The sequence below is a fragment of the Monodelphis domestica genome, chromosome 6 (genome assembly GCF_027887165.1).
Source record: "Monodelphis domestica isolate mMonDom1 chromosome 6, mMonDom1.pri, whole genome shotgun sequence".
Classification (NCBI taxonomy): domain Eukaryota; kingdom Metazoa; phylum Chordata; class Mammalia; order Didelphimorphia; family Didelphidae; genus Monodelphis; species Monodelphis domestica.
In genome coordinates this window covers 234,496,397-234,514,657 of record NC_077232.1, presented here as the reverse complement: position 1 = coordinate 234,514,657, position 18,261 = coordinate 234,496,397, and the positions used below count along the sequence as shown (strand labels likewise).

The 18,261-nt window shown below is 37.0% G+C and overlaps 1 long non-coding RNA gene across 1 annotated transcript in view; it reads left to right on the top strand.

Moving 5' to 3' along the window:
- Nucleotides 1–236: 236 nt before the first annotated feature.
- Nucleotides 237–18,261, top strand: part of LOC130455093 (uncharacterized) — a 36,938-nt gene continuing 18,913 nt past the window's right edge. The window contains exon 1 of the long non-coding RNA XR_008912974.1: nucleotides 237–16,566. This is a non-coding gene — a long non-coding RNA (uncharacterized LOC130455093). The remainder of the gene's footprint in view (nucleotides 16,567–18,261) is intronic.

Here is an 18,261-nt window from a genome sequence, read left to right as displayed (position 1 = left end):
GCAATTTTCACTATATAAATTTTACCATGCACAATAAATATTTTTCTAATTATTTAGATCTGGCTTCATGTGAAAAGTGTTTTATAATTGTGTTAATAAAGTTCCTGAATTTGTCTTAGCAGATAGACTTCCAAGCATTTTGTATTGTCTACAGTTATTTTAAATGGCATTTCTCTTTCTATCTCTTGCTTCTGGCCTTTATTGGTAATATATAGAAATGTTGATAATTTATGTGGGTTTATTTTCTGTAGCAGCCCAGGGGCAAGGGGAACAGTCAGTCTTGGGCATGCTCAGTAGTGCTCATGGCTGGGAAGGCCCCTGACCCTTGACCCCAGCTTCTCCCAGGTTAGGCGGGAAAACAGGTTTCTTTGTTCTCCCCTGGTCAAGAGAAACCACACCTATGCCTTGTCATTGACCAATGAGGGTCATCCCTATGTACTGTGTATATTTGCATATCAAAAACTATATCTAGCCCAGCAGGCTCCGCCTTCACTCTCTCTCTGCTCTCCCCCCCTCTCTCCTCTTTCAGGCTAGGCGATGGCTGTCCTTGCAGGAGCTTGGCCTCTGGCCAAGCTCCATCTTTAATCTTTCTCCTCAATAAACGACTCCTCTTTGCATACCATGTGAGAGCTGTCGGTACCTTCTTTGTCGCTTCCCCTTTCCTTCTCTCTCTCCCCCTCCCCTCTCAGGGGTCGTAAGGGGCTGGTCCCCGACATATCTGGCGCTCCAACGTGGGGCCCGAGCGACCACCGGACAACTGAGGAAAAGTTCGGCGCCGAAACCGAGGCTACAGTAACGGGTAAGGATCGGACGATCCCGAGGAATGGTAAGTTGTCCCATTCATATCCCCCTCTCAAACCCCATTGTGTGAATGGTTGAATGTATGTGTGTTTTGATGGCAACGGAATAACAGTCCCCTTATATATACGAAGTGCAGTTTCCCTCCCCCACCTGGGTCTGCTAGTCGGAGGCCTCCTCTCTCGGACCTGGATCTCCGGAGGTTAAGAAACACCTGAGGAGCGGTCTGAGGGGGAGGGGAAGGAAAAAGAAAATTTGACCCAGGGAAACCCTCACTAGGGGCGATTGAGAATTCGAAAAATCTCACTCTGAAACAAACAGTTGCTAGAGCCTAGTGAATTTCAAAAGGAGCAACTGGGAAAAGAAAAAGCAGGAGTTAAGATTTCATCAGGAAAGTGCAAAGTCAAATTTATGGCCTCCTAAAACAAAGGCTCCTAGAGCCAGGCTGCTATTCATATGCAAAAGCAGGAAACGCAAGCAGACCAGAAGCAAGGAGCAAGCTAATCTTCACAGGCAAATTCCTGGGATGCTTTTAAAAGGCTTATCAGGAAGTAACTGCTTTGACTCAAAGCAGGACACTTAAAGGCCTGAATTAGGTTAAATTCAGAACAGCCTAGGTTGTAAAAAGATATTGCCATTCTGTAACCAAAGGCAGAAGATTTTTTTTTTAAAAAGGGCAAGCCTCTACACTCATTTAGCATTTGAAAAAAGGTCCTAGGAATTCTTTTGTTTGAGGTCCAGCCAGGTAAAGGCAGGCTTTACCTGGGTGCTGGGAATTTGAATTTTAATTTAGTTTTAATTCGGGTTGGATAGGCAAAATTATAAAGGAATGTCTGCTTATATTTTTTGATAAAGGAAGTTAAAAAAGGAGAATTAAATATCTTTCTCTGACTTTTGTTATATGCCACAGAATATCAGGACTAGAAATGTTTTATCTGTAGAGAAATTTTGGTATAAATCACAAGGTAATTAAAGTGCAAACAGAAAACTTTTAAGGTTTGGGTTTAAATCTGAAGCAGCTTGAATTTTTTTCTCTACTGGCCACATGGCTTGAGCCACGTGGAAGATAGCATCAGAGCAACTGAGGTTGCAAGTTTTATCACTAAGGCTGTAATTGGCTAGAAGAAGAAATTTAATACTAAGATATAATAAGCATGAATTGGAATATGATTTAAAGGAATTTCTAAAGCTTTCTAATTTTAACTATGGAGGAATTATTAACACTTTTCTAAGCAGGACATAAAGCAACAGGGTGAATCTTGAGCAGAGCTTATTCAAACAGCCTGTATGCAGTTTAGAAACTTTTTACTGGGCATATTACTATACCTGTATCCAGAAAGCAAATGATTTATAACTAGAATAGCTTTTACTATGGAAAATTAAGACACATGCTCAGCAGGGTAAAAGCATGGTTAGAAGGATTTAATCTGTTTACCAGTGGTTAATTATTAAAGTTATCAGGAACTCTGTTACTCAGTACAGTAATTTATTAAGGATTTGAAAGAGGCAATACTATCATGTATTGAAATTGCAGATATTGAAGCTGATCATGATATTGAAAAGAGACCTATGATAATAAGGCAAATTCAAAGGTTACTGGCATAATTTGATTTATTTCTGCAGTGAAGATTTGCAGATTTAGCAGATGAAAGTAATGATTTTATTCACAGTATTAAGATCTTTTCAGTTATGAAGCTAAGGGCAGTAGTTCGGAAACAACTTTTGTGCAATTGTTTGATAATTCTGTGCATATTTTTACAGCATAAGACAATGCTATAATTTTAATAACTGCACAAGGTGGAAATTTTTTCAAAAAGCAAAAATTGTGTGCAGGCAGACAAAGGCTTAAGATCCCAGCACACATGGGTCAAATCTTAAGTGATTTATAATATGATATTTTTATGATTATGGGTTTGAAAAAGCAAATATTTAAGCATCTATACATGCTGCTTTGCAAAATCTATTGTACATCTATATCCTGAACAAGCAGGTGATATCGCTTATCAATGCAAACTGCTGTGGATTAATTTCACCCCTGATAAATATCCACTGTATATTTTGGAGCAAAAGGTGCATTTCAGTTTGCTCCTGGCACAAAGGTTGAACTGTGAAAAGTGATGGGAGATACTTACTCTCCTGGTTTATGGGTTCAAGCTCAAATGAAGAAGTGAGCAAAGTGATTGCAGATTTTATGAATAACTGTGCACAACTGTCTATTCCAAACAGCTTGGAATAGCAGGGCTTTTAACAGCAATGCAAAGGCTAAATTGCATAGCTCATGGCTCACATGCAAGCTATGGTAAATAGAGCTCAGAAGAATTCATGAGCCCCAAGGTTCAAAAACTGAAGGTATATATGTTCTGTCACTTTCTAACTTTCTAAGACCCAATGAGGTTTTCATTTGGGGTCGAGGTTTTCTGTTTATTTTCTCAGATACATGGAGTCCATGGAAGATGATTAAGAGCATCTGATGGCAAGAAAATCTGCCCGGAAGAAGGACAGAAGGCAGAGGTGTCTGGCACAGGACACCAGAAAAGCAGCACATGGACTGTAAAGACTGCCCTATAGGCAGGTTTAACACACTATCCACACACACATGTAATTGTATGCGAAACAATTTGACTACAGAAGAGTATCATTGAGTCACTAACAGATATTCTGTTCTAGGAATATATGGGTATTTGGTAAAAGATCTAACTATTACATGCCTGAAAATTTTGAATGGTACTGGTACAATGTGTAACTTGAAATCATATTATTGGAATTGTTCCATGTTAGCCAAATTTGATCAAATATCGAAAGGGTATAATTGGGAATATTATGACAGTATAAGGAATGCTGTCCACTTGCAGCACAAAAGGGTATTGCTATCCAAAATGTAATGATGATTATGATCTTAAAGGGTACATTATATTTGCAAACAACATGTTTTTATTAGAATCAGACTTATCTAGAAGTCAATTTTGTTAAGCTGTGACTGTTCCACTTTCAATAGGAAAGAGGTGGATATGGTATCACTAATCATCTATCTTTTCTACACCCCAGAAAGGAATATAAGTTAAAGCTTTGTAACAATCAATATTGAATGTAATGATAAAGATCACATTGTGTGAGATACCTGAAGTGGGTTAAAAATCATCAAGATATTAAGACTGTGAGGGACCCAAAGGGATGATAATGTTGGGTCGAGGTCTTATTTGTATGTTCACAGATAATGAAAACATCTGGTCTCCCACGTCATGCTTCATGCCAGCTGATACAGACCAGGAAGACAAGCAGACGGAAGGTGATGGCATCAGCTATCTACATGCCAGCCACAATCCAGGCACGCTGGAGGGACACTTCTTTGGTGACTAATATCACTCCAGAACAATGACATTACACTATTAGAGACATTTGCTATTAGGCCACTGACGGACACTTGTCATGCTGCATTTGAGATGGGGTACCCAGAGCAACATCAAGTATGCTAACTCAGAAGGACTAAATCACACTTGTGTCTGTACAAGACACCAGATACATCCCACATTCCAAAGACTTTGCGATGGGATTGAGATGAAATAGCTACAAATTGTCTAGCTACTAATGTATACCTTGTATTTTGTATATGATACTGTCAAAAGAAATGTATATTGTATGCATTGTAAATCCACCACTTGTATTGTAAGAAATGCTGTTATCAACAAGGGTATAGACCTTGGTAGGACTCTCCAAAGAGTAGGAGATAGAAAACTCTCATCCATAGGATAGATCTGATACCTCTGACATCAAAAATGAGGTGCTAAGCAGAAAATGATGCACAGACAGGTTTAATGGACAGATGACACTGATGTTACTCTCAAGAAAGAATGAGAGATCAGGAAAAAGACGTTAGGAAATCTTTAATTAGGAACTTGAGTTATTGTAAGAGATCATTGACATCCAGGCAAAGATTATGTTCCTGACATTACATTAAGGGCTGACTACCATAGCAGTAGTTGAGTGTTAATACCATTGTTAACCATTACTCCTGATACCCTGTCTTTGTGGGTAATATCTTAATAGGAAAAATGTCTTGCTCTCCTCCAACAGTCCCAGAATTCAGACGGCCGCTGGATTCGGGATCTATTGGCTTCCCTTTCATATACTGGAAGACGTTCTGGTATATGGAAGTAAGACCTCATGAAAAACTGAGGGCTCTAGGTTTGACAATTTCTGTGGACGCGCAGTCATTGTCTCTCCTAGGTGGAAAAAATTATTATTGCTCAAAAACATGGAGCAAGGGCAAAGTATAATCTAAGTTTTACTGTTTTGGAGTATGGATTAAAAACATGACACAATAGGCACAGATAAGCTTGTAGAAAAAGCACATTGAATATTATACACTGATAACTTGGAATGAAAAAGCTATGTCAAATGCTGTAGGTACAAGAAACTGTAGAAATTGTTTCTACATGGGAAACAACTTAAGCTTCTATTTACCCAAACATTGGTTTGGTGGAATGAATTTTGCAAATATTGGTAATGGTATAGGCTTGGTTATCATATTGATGGGTTTATTTATACAAGCAGAGATTTAAAATAAGGAAGACATTAGGACTATGCAGTCAGAACTTGAAATATTACTTCATTATCACCATCATGGTTATTTAAGTTACAATTGAGAATGTAAAATGGATGGGAATATTGGTATTTGTTAAAAATTGCACTGTGATTGATGTATTGATGTTTTTGCACAGCCTGTAATGGTGCAAAATTATGTTCATATACAAGGCGAATTTTGATCTATTTAGATCAGGAATTAGAAATCATTGGGAATGTAAGTTCTGATATTTCACATTGGCTCAGTTTCAAAGATACCACATAGACTGTGAGCCAAGAGCCAAGAGAATCTTGTATTAGTTTTGGGATCAGGTTCCCAGGATCAATTTTCTGAGATCATTTGACATGTGATAACATGATCCTCCAGAAATGTTTAGAGAGGATGTTTTTCTTTGAAGGGATCTCTCCCAACGCACAAACAAAAAGAAAAGGGAGAGGAATCTTATAGAGATCAGTATTTATATTTTTAGAGGACACTTTTTAAAGTCACTCTTGATTGATCAACCTTGATTTTTTTCTTTTACACTAGTAAGGCCAGAACTTTGAGTACAAAGAAAGTACTGTTAATGCTCTGATCCAGAATTATGAAGGTGCAAAGATTTCTAGAATTACAGTCACCTAACAGTCGGTGAACATGAGAACATGACAGCAATTGTTAATTTTCAGATGACCATACTGGAGAGTGATGTCTGATTGCATGTAAGGGGAATCATAATGAATCTTTCATTATGGACCAGACAGCCTCAGCCACGGTTACATTTTCCATGTGAAATGGATGTTTGAGGTTGGGAAATGCAGAGACATGGCGTACTGACACCCTCAGTCGCTGGATGTCCTGGCATCGAGCTACCAACCAGTCTCTTAATGTGGCAGGCATCTGGCAGTGAGCACAGAAAGATCCCCAAGATGCAGTATCAGGAAGGACTTATCCTTCATCTCCAGGGATAGTATTTTGCTAACTGTTGAAAAGGCTGACAACTTCTGATAGTCCAGACTGTGAATGGTGGCATGTTTGGTTATTGCACCTGTCATGTGAACCATAGAATTCTACCTCATTAGACCAGGATCAGTAGCGTGGAAATTATTTTCTTAACATTTTTATATCTACTAAGACTGTTGCATTGATCTTGAAATGCAGACAGGCAGATAGAAAGATCAGTTTGGGAATTTTTAAGATTGATCACTGAATCAGTTTATGCTGATGTTCATTCTTGATTGGGATATCTAAGTTATACAATCAGGATAGGTTTTTCATCTCTGTATCAGAATATGATTATGCACCAGAGTGTTTGTATTTGTTAATGCTGTAATGTTGCTACATTTTGATATTACACTATTCATTTGTGTGTAAAACAAAAAGGGGGAGATGTAGCAGCCCAGGGGCAAGGGGAACAGTCAGTCTTGGGCATGCTCAGTAGTGCTCATGGCTGGGAAGGCCCCTGACCCTTGACCCCAGCTTCTCCCAGGTTAGGCGGGAAAACAGGTTTCTTTGTTCTCCCCTGGTCAAGAGAAACCACACCTATGCCTTGTCATTGACCAATGAGGGTCATCCCTATGTACTGTGTATATTTGCATATCAAAAACTATATCTAGCCCAGCAGGCTCCGCCTTCACTCTCTCTCTGCTCTCCCCCCCTCTCTCCTCTTTCAGGCTAGGCGATGGCTGTCCTTGCAGGAGCTTGGCCTCTGGCCAAGCTCCATCTTTAATCTTTCTCCTCAATAAACGACTCCTCTTTGCATACCATGTGAGAGCTGTCGGTACCTTCTTTGTCGCTTCCCCTTTCCTTCTCTCTCTCCCCCTCCCCTCTCAGGGGTCGTAAGGGGCTGGTCCCCGACAATTTTCTGTCCTGAATTTCGCTGAAGATATTAATTATTCCAACTGTTTTAGTTGATTCTCTAAATATGACATCTTAAGGAATGATGTTTGTTTCCTCATTGCCTATTTTAATTCCTTCATGTCCTTTTTCTTTTCTTTTTGCTATTGCTAGCATTTCTAGTACAATATTGAATAATAAGTGACACTGGGCATCTTTGTTTTGATACTGATGTTATTGGGAAAGCTTCTTGATTATCCCCATTGCAAATAATATCTATTGGTGGTTTTAGATAAGCACTATTTATCATTTTAAGGGGAGTTCCATTTATTCATGTACTTTCTGATGTGTTTAATGAGAACAAATATTGTGTCTTGTCAAAAGCTTTGCTTCTTTATCTGTAGAGATAACCATATGATTTTGTTGTGTTTTGTTATAGCTATGGTCAGTTTTGCTGATAGTTTTCCTAATATTGAACCCGTTCTGCATTCCTGGTATAAATCTCAAGTGGTCACAGTGTAAGAGCTTTAAGTACAGCTATATTGCTGTAATCTTCTTCATAGTGTTTTATTTAAATTTTTGCATAAATATTCATTTGGGAAATTGGTCTATAGTTTACTTTTTATTGTTTCTCTTCATGGCTTAGATATCAATATTTGTGTCATAAAAGGAAATTTGGTAGAACTCCTTCTTTGTCTGTTTTTCCAAGTAGCTTATTTAGTATTGGAATTGATTGTTCTTTAAATGTTTGGTATGATTCAATTGCGAAGCCACTAAGGGCTGGGGATTTTTTCTTAGGGAGCTCATTGATGTCTTATTTAATTTCTATTTCTAAAGTAGGATTATTTTAGTATTCTATTTCTTCTATTAATTTGGGAAATATATATTTTAAAATATATTCATCCATTTCACTAAGATTGTTTGATTTATTGATATATTTTTATTGACATATATTTGGGCAAAATAGGTCATAATAATTACTTCAGTTTTCTCTTGGTTTGTTGATTTCTTGGTACTGTATTTTTCCGGAGATTGGATTTTATTTTAACAGAACCGACTCATAATTTGTTTATGCACTTCTGAATCTCTTGATTTTCAGGATTTCCAATTTGGTGTTTATTTGGAAATGTTTATTTTGTTCTTTTTTTCAGTTTTTTTAGTCATATGGTCAATTCATTTATCTTCTCCTTTTCTATTTTACTGATGTAATAATTTAGAGATATCAAATTTCCCTTAAGTATTGCTTTGGCTGAATCTCATAAATTGTGTTGTATTTTTTTTATTGTCATCACTCTCTCTAATGGCTTTGTTGATTGTTTATATGACTTATTCTTTGACAACTCATTCATTAGGATAATATATTTTTCCAACTAATTTTTTAATTTATGTGTTGATATTCTCTTATTAAATGTAATTTTTGTGCAAAAAGATCTGAAAAGGATATATCTAATGTTTCTGCTTTTCTTCATTTGATTGTAAAGTTTTAATGCCTTAATATAGAGTCAATTTGTGTATAGGTGGCATGTACTACTGAGGAAAAAAGTATATTTCTTTCTATTCTCATTAATTTTTCTCCAGAGGTCTATCATATCTAACTTTACCAAAATCCTATTCATCTCCTTAACTTTTTTCTTGATTATTTTTAGTTATATTGTCTGCTTTGTAATAGATGATATTTTTAGGGTATATTTGATGGTATGCTAGATAACTAATGGATCAGGTAGTTATCTTCTTTTTGCCTAGCCTCCTCCCTTTTGTACCTCCCTCTTCAGAAGCCTTTCAGTCTCCCCTCCCCTATTCTTCAGTCTCCTTCAAGTCACTCAGTGTGAGCTGTGAGGTTTCGATGAAATGGTTCTTAATCTTCTTTGTCAAACAAGGGGTTTATTTGGGGAAGACAGGACAAGGGTGGAGGATGGAGGTAAGAGGGATAGGGTTTTCCCTATTATCTACAATGAGTGTTAAGTTGGAGGATATTGAGAGAAATGGCAATTCATTCACTATTACTCACTATTACCATAACTCATTTAACTTTTCTTTTAAGAATTTGGATGCTATGACATTTTGGTACATATATAATTAATATTGATATTGTTATTTGCCTGTGGTACCTGTTAGCAAAATGTCTTTCCCCTGCTTATCTCTTTTAATTGGATGTATTTTTCTTTTGTTTTTGCTTTGTGTAAGAATATGATTGCTATGCTAATTTTTTCTACTTTAGCTAAAGCATAATAAACTCTGCCCAAGGTCTTTTTCCTTTTCCTCTGTTTGGTTTCTCTGCTTCAAGTGTGTTTCTTGTAAACAATATCATGATTACCAAGTATGTATTTCCCTCCATGCTATTTTTCCCGTTTGTCTTTCTCTCTCTCTTTCTTCTTTTACCCTGTCCATCCTCAAAGTGTCTTGCTTCTTCTGTTCATTGCTTTAGCAGTCCACACCTAGCTATGGACAAGGGAGACAGTTAGAATGTACAGAGTGGCTTAGAAGAGAGCATGCTCAGTCTTGCGCATGGCTAGGAAAGCCTCTGACCCTTGATCCCAGCTTCCCCCAGGTTAGGCGTGACATCAGGTTTCTTTGTGTTCACCTGGCTAAGATAAACCACACCTATACCTTGTTGTAATTTACAATTACCCAAAGGCAATACACTATGTAATTCATCAATATGTATTGGGTACATTTGCATGTCGAAGACATTAAAAGCAGCCACAGCAGTCACCTCCCTCTCTTGGACCTCACCTCTTACCTATGTCTGTCTTTGCTGGAGTTTGGCCTCTGGCCAAGCTCCATCTTTAATTTCTTCCCTTCTCTATCTCTCTCACCTGGGACCTGGCCTTGGGCCAGGCACTTACCTAACTCTTTCTAATTCATCCTATTACCTGCACCTTATTCTCTCAGCTGTAAGGTTCGGGCTTGGCAAATAGTCTGAGGGACCTAGGCTGATCTCTCAGCTAGCTATATCATTTCTCATGACCTGTGTGGTATTAATTTTGGATCACTGGATGGATTATGCCTTTGTGTGGTCCAGAGTTCGGAGTTTTTCTGTGGCTCCATTGTAATCAATACAGCCTGGTTTCTGACTCATTTCTGCCATCTCATACCTGGCTCTGTCATGCCCCCCACGGAATCCAATCTACTATCCTTTCTTTCTCTCTCTCTCTCCTTGAGGCATTCACAGAGACTGCCCCAATTGCCTCCCTTAATCTGTTCTCATTTCTATCACATCTTTCTCCACTTATGCTATTCCTCTCTCCTCCTACTTCCCTAATATAGCAAGATAGATTTTTTAATACTGAGTCAAATGTGTGTTTTATTCCCTCTTTGTGCCATTTCTTTTTTTTTCCCTAAATAAACACTTACCTTCTGTCTTGGAATTAATCCTGTGTATTGGTTCCAAGGCAGAAGAGTGGTATGGGCTAGGCAATGGGGGTTAAGGGACTTTCCCAGGGTCACACAGCTGGGAAGTGTCTGAAGCCAGATTGTTCCCATCTTTAGGCCTGGCTCTCAATCCACTGAGTACCCAGCTGCCCCCTTCTTTGTGCCATTTCTGATGAGAATAGGGTTTAAATACTATTCTCCCCACCTTCTCTCCACTATAAAAGTTTTGAGTGAGATATTTCCCCCTCCTCCCAGCACATGTCTCTTTCTTACCCCTCAATTTTATTTTTTAAAACTCATCCCATCATAGTCAATTCACATCCATGCCCTCAGCTATGTAGATATGCCTTCTAACTGCCTTACTAATGATAAAGATCTTAGGAGTTCCAAGTATCATCTTCCTTTGTGGCACTATATAGTTTAATCTAATTAAATCTCCTATGATTTCTTTCATGTTTACCTTTTTGTACTTCTCTTGAGTTTTATATTTGAAAGTCAAATTTTTGTTAATCTCTGAGCTTTTCTTCAAGAATTCTAGAAAGTCTACCATCCCATTAAATATCTATTTCCCCCCCACAAAGGATTATCATTTTAAGCTCTCCAGTCCTTTAATCTAGAAGCTGCTAAATCTCTTGTTAGACTGACTGTGACTTCATGATATAGGAATTGTTTCTTTCTGGTTGCTTGCAATATTTTCTCTTTAACCTGGTAGCTCTGGAATTTGCCTATAATATTCCTAGAAGTTTTCATTTTGGGATCTCTCTTAAGAAGTTATTGGTGGATTCTTTTGATTTCTATTTTATCCTTTAGTTCCAGGATATTAGTGCATCTTTCCTTGATAATTTTTAAAATATGATGTTGAACCTTTTAATTTTTTTATCCCGACTTTTAGGTAATCCAATAATTTAAAATTATCTCTCTGGATCTTTTTTTTATTGAGATTTTTTTATTTTTATATTTTAATTATTTTGATTTTGATTTATTATTTCTTGGTGTCTCATGGAGTCATTAGCTTCCACTTGCTTAATCCTAATTTTGAAGGAATCATTTTTTTCAGTGAATTTTTGTTCCTTTTTTACCCATTTGGCCAATTCTGCTTTTTAAGGAGTTCTTTTCAATGTTTTTTTGTGCCTTTTACTAAACTATTGACTTTTTTTCATTACTTTCTTACATCACTCTCATTTTCCCCCCATTTTAACCCTTTACCTCTCATAAAATTCTTTTTGCAATCTTCTAAGAATTCCTTATGGTCCTATGACCAATTCACATATTTTTGGGAAGCTTTGCAGATTGTCTGTTTTGAGTTCATTGTCTTCTTCTGTGTTGGTTTTCTGATCTCTGTCACCATAGTAACTTTTGTGGTCAGGTTCTTTTATTGTCATTTACTCATTTTCTCAGTCTATTTCTTGACCTTTAATTTTATGCTAACATTGGACTTTGCTCCCAGGGTGGAGGAGGCACTGTCCCAACCTTCATATTTTTCATGCAGCTATTTTCAGAACTAATTCTGGGGTTCTATACATTTTCAGTTCTTCCAAGGTGGTATCACCTAAGGAGAGCTGTAGTCACTGCTTTACTGGCCTGTGCTCAGGTCTGTGAACAACCACAAAAACTCTTTCTGCCCTGAAACTGTGACCAGAGTCTACACTCCCTTGGGACCACATGTGCTAGTAAGCTAGTGCTTCTCCTTGCTCCAGGACTGTAACCTAAAAAAACATATGGGCATACAACAGAGTCTTATACCCAGTGCCAGCATAGGGATCCTGTAATCTCTTTCTGACCAATTGTCCAAATCCTTTATCATATGTGGGATGAGATCTCTGGAAGCCTCCTCTATTGCTGTATAGACCCCCAGGGCTTGTTATTGCCTTGATGGGTCATGACCTGGCCTACATTGTTCTCTATTCTCACCCAGTGAAACATACCTCTCCTCTTGACTTTCTAAGTTAGATTTGGATTTAAAATTGTTTCTCCCTGTCCATTTGTTGATTCTGAAGCTTTAGAATTCATTTTGAAGCATTATCTTAAAATTATTTGGCAGGACATTTGGACAATCTTGGGCAAGTCTCTGCCTTCACCTTATCATCTTGATCTGTTTCCCCAAAATATATATTGACATCATTCTCAGATTCCTGATCTCAGAAATGTCTTTGTTGAAACCAACAAAAGCAAAGGATTAGGGAAGAATATGCCACCTTCTCCTAAATCCTGAGTCTCTTGGCTTAGGATATTCCTGTTTTTGTAAATCAGTATCTTGTAGTGACTTACCCAACTTTTAACCAGGAAGTACATAGCTAGTAATCTGTATTTCTTATCTGATAATATTTATATTTTCATCAAGTCCTACCTTAAGCTATATTTAGAGTTATGAAAGATTTCTGAGTAATATCTTGACTGGCTTACCACCTTGGCCACTGTTGAATGAAGAAAGTGGGGAGGAAGAGAAAGATATGATGCAATTTTGGAAGGGAATGTTTTGGGAAGGGGTGGGTGGAATTACGAATAGATGACAGAAATAGATAAAGCCAATAAAACAATATATAGTACCTAATAACTACATTAATATAAAAGCAAAGAACAACCATGCACATACAAACCCCAAATTAAATATTACAAAATTATAAATGAAGAATATGATTCAAAAGATGAGATATGCAAATACTCCTCCCCACCTCTTCTTGCAAGTGGAAAATCCACAAATATTGCACTTTTAATAGATATTCAGATCTCTTCCAGGTATGGATTAATTGTGTTAATTTTTTCCTCCTTTTTCTTTTGTCTTTAAACAATATTATTTGTTATGAGGATAATTCTGGGAAAGGCAAATGCATGGATTATGAGGAAAATTATTGTGATGTAAAGAAAACAACCTTATTTTTAAAAGTATTACCAAAAATAAGTAGAGCAGTATACCTACCTCATAGTAGTTAAAATGGATGATTTTGATTATATAAAAATTAAAATAGTTTGTACAAACAAAACCAATGAAACAAAATGAGAGAAAATCAGGAAATTGGAGAGAAAACCTAAAGCAAGTTTCTTTGATGAAAGCTTCATTTCTCACATAGTTAAAGAACTTAACCAGATTCATGTAAATAGGAGACATTCTCCAATTGATAAAAACTAGAGAATATAAAAGATGGTTTTCAGAAGAAAAAACAAAACTACCAAAATGTGTATGGGCAAATACTCTAAATCACTATTTGACCTAATATTTATCAGATTGGTTAATATGACAGAAAAGGAAAATGATAAATGCTGAAAGGGATGTGGAAAAACATCTTCTAGAGAATATACTATTGAAAAGTGAAAGAGACTTTAGAAGCTCTTGCATATTGTCTTGTATTTGATGGAGTTCTAAACTAATATAGCTTTTTTTCTGGAGAACAATTTAGAACTGTGCCCAAAGAGTTATAAAACTATAAATACCAGTAATACTTCTCAGTTTGTCTTTGAAAGAGTTATCTTTGTGGTGCATTTTAGCATGAATTCAATGCAAATATTTTAATAAGGTAAAAGGGCAGAAGCAACTAAATGATTTATACAATATTAAAAAGGAGTTTTGGAAGACTTACCCCTTTCCTACCTGATGACAGTACATACATATACAATAGCTATACATGCCAACATTTTAAGAAAACCTCACTTATATTATCCTTAACATATAAGAATAGTTCAGCAGACATCTTTTTCATTCATTTCTGCTTTTTAAAAGGAAACCATCATAATAAAAAGGAACATGGTATCATGTTTTTGCATTTTTAATTAATATTAGATTTACTCTTTGAAGCCAACATCTGTCAAACATATCTTGTTTGGGCAGCAATATAGCCTAGGAATCAATTCATTTTGACAAGCACTTATTTACTTACTATTTTCTGGTCTCTATGTTAGGATATATATATATATATATATATATATATATATATATACATATATATATATATATATATAATATGTAAAATTAAGTCGCTATTAACCGCAAGGAGTTTATACTCTACTAGTGGGCGGAAGATACAATATACACACAGAAAAGGATCCAAGAGCTACTAACGTCCCAACCACTTTTCAATCGATCAACCCATGATCGTATGCTAAACTAATCTGGAAGATGGAGAGAATACTAGAGAGATATCAAGATTTTTTTAATATCTAAAATATATAGCCAAGTTGCTGCTGACATGTATGCATAATAAAAGTAAGGAACAGTGAGGACCAAAAAAAGTGGAGAATAATGTCCTGTTCTCTTTAGCTTACCTTGAGTTCTAACTCAAATTCATTTTCATGCTCAAGTCTAAGGATTTTAGGAATGTCTAAACCTATATGAGGTAGCTCCCTGGAACAAAGTGCTATTACCTTTGTCCATTGTCATTTTCCCTTCTTTTCAAATGACCAATGACATTGTGGGATGAAGTCTTGAGTTGTGCATGAATTGGATTTGTGAGACAGAGTTCCTCAAAGTCATCAGCCTCACTCTCTCTTCCAGAGTCATTTGAGTCCAGTGGCAGGACAAAAAGTCAGGATGATTGGTCATGGCTTGGGGTGCAATGGATTACTTTGGTGTCTATTATGTCTGACCAAGCACTCTGCTATACCTGCTTCAGCTGTTTTCATGGCAATTGTAATAAACAGTTCTCATCTGCTCATTCCACTGGAGGAAGTGTTCATATGCTCATTAAATGCCTTTGAGTCTAACAAATTCTGCCCTCTTTCTAATGAAAGAAAAAAATGGGGAATCATGAACTACTATTTTGAATGGATGCAAACCCAGAGAATACCTTGAATCTGGTGTAGCTATTCTAGAAGCCCCATACGTGAGAGGATTGTATTTCAGGTGCTACAGGAACAACTGAGGAAGACCAGATAAGTCTTTTCATAGGAGATGGTACCTCTCAGTTAAATTATAAAAGAGGCTAAGATTTCTAAGAGGTAAAAGCAAAGCAGAAGAATATTCTGATATGTGGTCCAACCTCTGTAAAGTCAAGCAGAAAGGAGATAGAATGGTGAATTTCAAGAAAATAAGTAGCTCAGTTTGACCAGAATATAATGGAAATGATAGGGAGTGGTGTGAAGTAAGAATGGAAAAGAAGGCTCAAGGTGGACTGGGAAGGGCTTTAAATGCCAAGTGGATATATTTGTCAGTGATGACAGTGATTCTTGGATGAGTTGGACTCTAACAAAAGCGATTTGACAAGCTACACAGTGTCTTAGCATATCTTTGCTATTTCTCTTGTAATCGTGATGATTCAGTCTGATTTCCAAAATTACTTGTAAAAGTAAAATTGCTCCCTAAGTTTTAACTCTGATAGCATAGAATCAGTTACGAAGCTATGAATTCTACTGCCTGCTTCTGTAAATAATAAGCGTAGGGATTGACATTCCAACAACTATAATGGTCAGTGTGATGACAAAAAGATGTGGTCATACTCACCCAACAAGGACCCCTTTGAATCCAGGAAGTATTTGAGCACATGGTAAGAAGTACCCTGAACCTCAGTCTATATGTATATTCTCTTTGTGACAACTATACAGAATGTATCAAGTCAATTCACATAATCTGAAGTTCTCTATGAGTTTGCCAGAAGTCCCAGATCCCTAACTTTTCATCAGTCACTAATAGTGATGGTATAGAGCAGAGGTGTCAAATATGTGGCCCATAAACACTCTGGGGTGCCACCTGAACCAGATTAAAATGTGATTGGGAAATGTTTAATAAAATAAATAAAAATATAATACCATACAATGTTAATTTTGGGGTTTCTAAACCTAACTGTATGACCCTGGGCAAGTCACCAAACTCTGTTTGCCTCAGGTTCCTCATCTGTAAAATGAACTGGAAAAGGAAATGGCAAGCCACTCCAGTATCTTTGTCAAGAAAACCCCAAATGGGATCATGAAGAGAACAAAGAGCATCTATGCCCAAAGGCTATGAAATAAGGAATAAAGGAGCTTAGGATCATAGCCTTATAACCAGAAGGGACTCGTCCAAAGTCACCCACATGGTAAGTAGGAGAGATGAATGAAATGTCGGTCCAATAATTCCCAAATGATCCCTCTTCCCATTGTGTCACACTGATTCCAAGGGTCACATATCTAGTTGGTAGAAGCAGAGCTCATATCCTAAGACACTCTATTGTGTTTTAAAGGGCGTACCACTGAATAAAAGGCTGGAATGCTCCAACTAAACAGAATTAGGTGAGTCCCCTTTCTTGGGAGTCATTTAATTAGCAATCCTGCTGTGTACTATCTATCAGGGTATTCTTGGGCGCACCACCCTAGAGTCTAGACAAAGCACACAAGACCTTACTATAATTTAAGGCTTCTATTTTTGAAAAGTCAAATATATTTGCACTAAAGCCTTTGCTTTCAATTGTTGCTCTCCGATAACCAACACACAATATTTGGTTTAGGAAGTTACAAATAAAGTAAGTTCAGAGATAAATTTAATAAATGAAGCATACATTGGTTTAAGAGTGCCACCTAGTGGAGAAAAAACTGATTCAGAAACATGAAATTTTGTTTTATGGGGAGAAAAAAAAAAGAACCTGTCAACAAATATTTATTATGCACTAACTGTATTCCAGCTTCTTTCCCAAGTACTGAGGATACCATGGTAAAACACAGTCCTTGCTTTGAAGGAATTCACAACCTAATGAAGGAAACAATATGTAAATGGCCACTTATAAACAAAAGAGAGGATAAATTGGAAATCATCTCAGAAAAGTCTTAGAATTAAGGGGGACCAGAAAAGGCCTTGAAGAAAGCCAGGAGACCAAGATATAGGAGGAGAGTTACATGTATGGGGAATAGCCAGTGGACATGCTCATAGTCTGGAGATGGAGTGTTTTTGTAAGAAACAGAGAAAGAGACCAGTGCCGCTAGATGTGTGGAATATGTAGAGGGAAGAAGGAGAAGGAAGACAGACCAGGTACAAAGGGAAAGATTATTAATAGCTTTAAAAACCAAACACAGGAGTCTTTGTTTAGTTCAGGACAGGATAGAGAACTCCTTGAGTTGATTGAATAGGCAAGTAGCATGACCAGCCCTGAGCTTTAGAAAGATCACGCTGATGACTGAGGAGAGAAAGGACTAGAATGGACCCACCATTCCCTTCAGGTTTGAGATGGTGAGGACTTTGGTGGTGGTATTGTTGGAGGAGAGATGGGAGCATAAACAAGAGATGTCATGAAAGAAGAAATGCCAAGACTTGGCAACTGATTGGATTTGGGAGGGAGGGAAAAAGAATGAGAAGCCAGAGATGGCACTTGGGTTGTGAGCCTGGGTGACTAGGAGGATTGTGATGTCTCCTTCCTCAAAAGGGAACATCCCTTCTGCAAAGTGGGCTTTACAGGACACGGCACCTCCATAATTTAGACAATCTGGTAAAAGTTTTTGGCTTTTCCTTCATACCAGAGAAGAAGCCTCATTTTTTCCCCTTTTATGGAGTAGTTACAGTACCTTATATGACCTTATGAGTTTCTAAAATTTTAAAGATATCTCTACATTTCTAACCTTTTTGTGTCATCTGCTGGCTTTCATGCTCTTCTCACAAACTAACTTTTTACTTATTTTAACTTAAAAATTTATGTATGGTATTAAAATATAAAGTATACTGATATACAATACTATACATATATTTCATGCATTTCTGAGGTTCTAAACTTTTTTTCTGTGATGTCTGCTGACTTTTGTATGTT